The sequence below is a fragment of the Chiloscyllium punctatum genome, chromosome 16 (assembly GCF_047496795.1).
Source record: "Chiloscyllium punctatum isolate Juve2018m chromosome 16, sChiPun1.3, whole genome shotgun sequence".
NCBI classification, from domain to species: domain Eukaryota; kingdom Metazoa; phylum Chordata; class Chondrichthyes; order Orectolobiformes; family Hemiscylliidae; genus Chiloscyllium; species Chiloscyllium punctatum.
In genome coordinates this window covers 20,458,897-20,464,550 of record NC_092754.1, presented here as the reverse complement: position 1 = coordinate 20,464,550, position 5,654 = coordinate 20,458,897, and positions in this window count along the sequence as shown.

The window sequence follows — 5,654 nt, the reverse complement described above, 5'->3', positions numbered from 1 at the left end:
AATGGGACGGGATTAATTTAGGATATCTGGTTTTCATGGACAAGTAGGATCAAAGGATCTGTTTCCATGCTCACAACTCTAATTTCTCACTTGCAAATCCATGTTGACTATGTCCAATGAGATCATTATCAACAGGTGTCTACTTATCCCATCATTTGTAATAGATTCTAGCATTTTCACTGCTCCTGATGTAAGGTTAACAGGTCTGCGGTTCCCTTTTTTCTCTCTCATTCCTTTCTTAAATAATGGGGTGACATTTGCTGGCTTCAGATTTACAGAAATCATTCCAGAATCTGTAGAATCTTAAAAGAAAATCAGCAATGAATCATCTATGTCCAAAGCCACCTTCTTCAACACTCTGGATGTCAACCATCAGGTCCTGGTGATTTATCAGTTTTTAGCCCCATTAATTTCTGCAATACAATCTTCTTACCAATGCTAATTTTCTTGAACTCCTCAGCTGTTTGAGTCTCTAATCCTGTGAGATTTCTGATATCTTAGTGAAAACATACAGAAAGTAATTAATCTCTGCCTTTTCTCTATTTCCCGTTAAAAATTGTCTGGACACCCAATGGATCCACATTTGTTTTAGTCGAACATTTCCTTGTACCTATCTACAAAAGATTTTATAGTCCTTTTATGTTTTTTGTTGCGAGATTGCATTCATATTCTATTACAGTCATAGAGATGTACACCATGGAAACAGATCCTTCAGTTCAACTTGTCCATGTCGACCAGATATCCCAACCCAATCCAGTCCCACCTGCCAGCACCTGGCCCATATCCCTCCAAACTGTTCCTATTCAGATACCCATCCAGCTGTCTTTTAAATGTTGCAATTGTACTAGCCTCCACCACTTCTCCTGGCAGCTCATTCCATACGCGTACCACCCTCTGCGTGAAACAACTGCCCGTTAGGTCTCTTTTGTATCTTTCCCCTCTCATCCTGAACATATGGCCTCTAGTTCTGGACTCCCCCACCCCAGGGAAGAGACTTTGTCTATTTATCCTAACCGTACCCCTCATGATTTTATAAACCACTACAAGGTCACCCCTCAGCCTCCGACACTTCAGGGAAAACTGCCCCAGTCTATTTAACCTCTCCCTATAGCTCAAATCCTCCAACCCTGGCAGCATCTTTGTAAGTCTTTTCTGAACCCTTTCAAGTTTCACAACATCTTTCAGATAGGAAACAGACCAGAATTGCATGCAATATTCCAAAAGTGGCCTAACCAGTGTCCTATACAGCCACAACATGACCACCCTACTCCTGTACTCAATAGTCAAGATTAGAGTGGTGCTGGAAAAGCACAGCAGGTCAGGTAGCATCCAAGGAGCAGGAAAATTGACGTTTTGGGGAAAAGCTTGTACTCAATACTCTGACCAATAAAGGAAAGCATACCAAACACCTTCTTCACTATCCTATCTACCTGCAACTCCACTTTCAAGGAGCTATGAACCTGCACTCCAAGGTCTCTCTGTTCAGCAACACTCCCTAGGACCTTACCATTAAGTGTATAAACGCTAAGGTTTGCTTCCCAAAATGCAGCACCTCACATTTATCTAACTTAAACTCCATCTGCCACTTCTCAGCCCATTGGCCTATCTGATCAAGATCCCGTTGTAATCTGAGGTAACCTTCTTCATGTTCCACTTCACCTCCAATTTTGGTGTCATCTGCAAACTTACTAACTATACCTCTTAAGTTCACATCCAAATCATTCATATAAATGATGAAAAGTGGTGGACCCAGCATCGATCCTTGTGGCACTCCACTAGTCACAAGCCTTCAGTCTGAAAAACAACCCTCCACCACCAACCTCAGTCTTCTACCTTTGAGCAAGTTCTGCATCCAAATGGCTAGTTGTCCCTTTATTGCATGAGATCTAATCTTGCTAACCAGTCTCCCACAGGAACCTTGTCGAATGCCTTACTGAAATCCATATAGATCATGTCTACCGCTCTGCCCTCATCAATCCTCTTTGTTACTTCTTCAAAAAACTGAATCAAGTTTGTGAGACATAATTTCCCATCCAAAAGGCCATGCTGACTACCCCTAATCAGTCCTTGCCTTCCGAAATACAAGTACATCCTGTCCCTCAGAATTCCCTCCAACAACTTGCCCACCACTGAGGTCAGGCTCACTGGTCTATAGTTCCCTGGCTTGCCCTTAACACTCTTTTTAAACAGTGGCATCACATTAGTCAACCTCCAATCTTCTAGCAGCTCATCTGTGACTATCGATGATACAAATATATCAGCAAAGGGCCCAGCAATCACTTCCCTAGCTTCCCACAGAACTCCCTTTCCTGATCAGTTTCTTGGTCCTTCTTTGTGGTAATCTAATAACCTCTCAATCCTCAGAATTTCTGTTGTTTCCAGTAACTTTATAGGCCTTTTCATTTAATCTTAAAGCATCCTGACCTTCCTTGGTTAGCCATGTTTGACTGAGCTTTTGAGTTTTTGCATTTCAAAAGAATATAGTCTGTGTACAAATATGCTTTTTAGTGTTCTTTTCCAATCCACTTCAGCCAATTTGTGCCTCATGCCTTCATTATTTTCCTTATTCAGAGTTAACACCTTTGCTTCAGAATGAACTATCTCACTTAAAGCATGATGTAAAATTCTATCATATTGCAGTCATTCATCCCTAAAAGTTATTTTACAATGATATTGTATTAATTAACCCTTTGTTCATTATGTAATGCTGGATATAAAATAGCACATCCTCTATTTGGCTCCTCAACATGCTGCTCTCGAAAACCACTGCTAACACACTCCAGAAAATTGTCCTCCACAGAATTAATCTCAGTTGGTTCACCTTGTCTATATGCAGATGAAATCATTCATGCTACATACTTCTCTCATCTCCTGGTTAATATCATGCTCTACACTAGCATCTTCTGCATGGACCTGCAAGATTCATGCATAGCAATGACTTCTGAAACTGGAAGTCAAGGCTATGAATGGCATTAGCACCCTGATCATTGTGCAGTTTAGAGGGAACATTGCTTCATAGTATCACTTCTTTTTAAAAGGCTTATAAATAACTCAAACCAGTGTCTGCTGCCTCTTGCTTTTTTTTAGTTACACCCAAAACAGATTCCACATTTTGTTCTTCTGAAACAAGATTCTCCCTTATTAATGTACCAATCCTAGCCATTACAATCCGTGCAACTCCACCTCCTTTTCCCACTTGTTTGTCCTTCCTAAACATTGAATATTCTTGAATATTTACTTCTTAATGCTGGTCATCATGCAGCCATATTGCTATGATGGAAATTAAATCGTACCCATGTATCTTCATGTGTGCCTTTGGATTATCTTTGCTGTTGTTGAATGCTGCATACATTTAGGTCATACTTAGTCACTTTAATATTATTCCACTTTCAAAGCATACTTAATGCTCAGCATTGTTTCTGCTATTTCTAGTCTCCCTAGCATTTTTTTGTTTAGTATTCACAAAGTGGTTTCCTGCACATGGAGAGATCAAATGGATACCAGATGGATTCTGTTCATCCGAGACCAGATGGCTGTTCAGTCCAGTTCATTCTTGTTTCTTATGTAAAGCTGACTCTTATTTTTTGACTGCTGACCAAAAATTGGAAAAGATATTATTTTAAATCAAGAAAGTGATGTAAGTAGTGTTTACAATTTCAGAAACAAGTTACTGGAACAAATTGGAAATTGTACAGTATATGCAATGTTGCTTTGTTCCAGCAGTGAGGGAGAATTTCAGACAAATTGGCAGCAGCTGTTGTGTGATCAGGATAGATCACATAGTAAGACCTTTATAATTGGTTCCTAGGTAGGTGACTCCAGTTTTACATGTTGAAAATACAACAGAAACATCCAGCCTGTGAAGAGAAAGCATCCATCTCTCTTTTTCTCCCATGTGTGCAGAGAAATATAAGAAAATGCCCAGGAGCTAACTCCTCTCTTACCTTTCCTCTATAAGCTGCTCTCTCGGCAAATCCTGTTGAAAGAAAAAGGGAAAACCACTTTCAGAGGCACAAACAGGGTACATTCTCAACCAGCGAATGCCTGAGTATTGGTGTATTTTGTGTTGTCAGAAAAGAGTCAAAAGGAATTGAAAAGAAACCAAAAAGAATCAAAAGTGTGTGTGTCTGAACTGATGCTATTGAACTATATTTCCCTGATTTTGTTTGCCCCCCCATAATATTCATGTCTTGTCTGTCCTTGAGTATTTAATTTTTAAAAGAGACAATGTTTAAATCATACAGTTATAGATTACCAATTCAACTCATTCGTTAAAACAGCTTGACGGCAATAAATACTGTCTTGTTCATGAGAAATTCCTGGTGTACATTTTGTTTTAAGAGTTTGGATTAGAGTGGTGCTGGAAAAGCACAGGTCAGGCAGCATTTAAGGAGCAGGAAAATCAACATTTCGGGCAAAAGCCCTTCAACAGGAATGCCTCACTTCTGTTTTCATTTTCTTTTAACCCAAGTTAGACAGTTAGGTAGAATTGGGCATCAAATCAAATTTCCACATTTGCGATGGCTTTCGGAACTGTGAAGTTTGACTTCCAGTGAGTCAAGACAATTCTCATTTCAATTCTCCACCTTGCTCCAATTCTAACCATTCCGTCCTTGGTCTGCTACAGTGTTTTGGTCGCCTTAGTCATAGAGTCAAACAGCATAGAAACAGACCATTCAGTCTAACTAATCCATGCCGAACATAATCCCAAACTAAACTAGTCCCATCTGACTACACCTGGCCCAATTCCCTCCAAACCTTTCCTATACATGCACTCATCAAAATGTCTTTTAAATGCTGTAATTGACCCACAACCACTACTTCCTCAGGAACTGCATTCCACGTGAACCACCTTGTGTAAAGAATTTGACCCTCATGGCTTTTTTAAATCTCTCACCTTAAAAATGTCCCCCGAGTCTTGAAACTCCCCAGGTAAAAACAATGACTGTAGATGCTGGAAACCAGATTCTAGGGGTGCTGGAAAAGCACAGCAGTTCAGGCAGCATCTGAGGAGCAGTAAAATTGACGTTTTGGGCAAAAGCCCTTCATCAGTATCCCTGATGAAGGGCTTTTGCCCGAAACATCGACTTTACTGTTCCTCGGATGCTGCCTGAACTGCTGTGCTTTTCCAGTACCACTCTACTCCAGAATCTTGAAATTCCCCATCCTAGGCAAAAGACAACTACCATTAACTCTATCTATACGCCTCATTATTTAATAAACTTCTATAAGGTTACCTTTCAATCTCCAGTGAAAAAAGTCCCAGCTTATCCAGCCTTTCTTTCTAACTCAAACCTTCTATAGCTGACAACATCTTTGGAAATCACTTCTGAACCCTCTCCAACTTAATAGTATCCTTCCTATAACTGGGCAATCAGAACTGGACACAGTATTCCAGAAGAGGCTGCACTAATGTCCTGTACAACCTCAACGTGACTTCCCAATTCATATACTCAAAGGATTATATAGGAAGTTTACCATCACCTTTTTAACCATCCTCTCTATGTGTGAAGCAAACTTCAAAGAATTATGTACCTGAACCCCTCGGTTCCTCTGTTCTAAAACGTTATTTAATGGCCTACCATTAATTTGGTTTGACATGTCACCAAAAATTGATCTGTCAAGATGTGGACAATGATGACACACCAAGATCT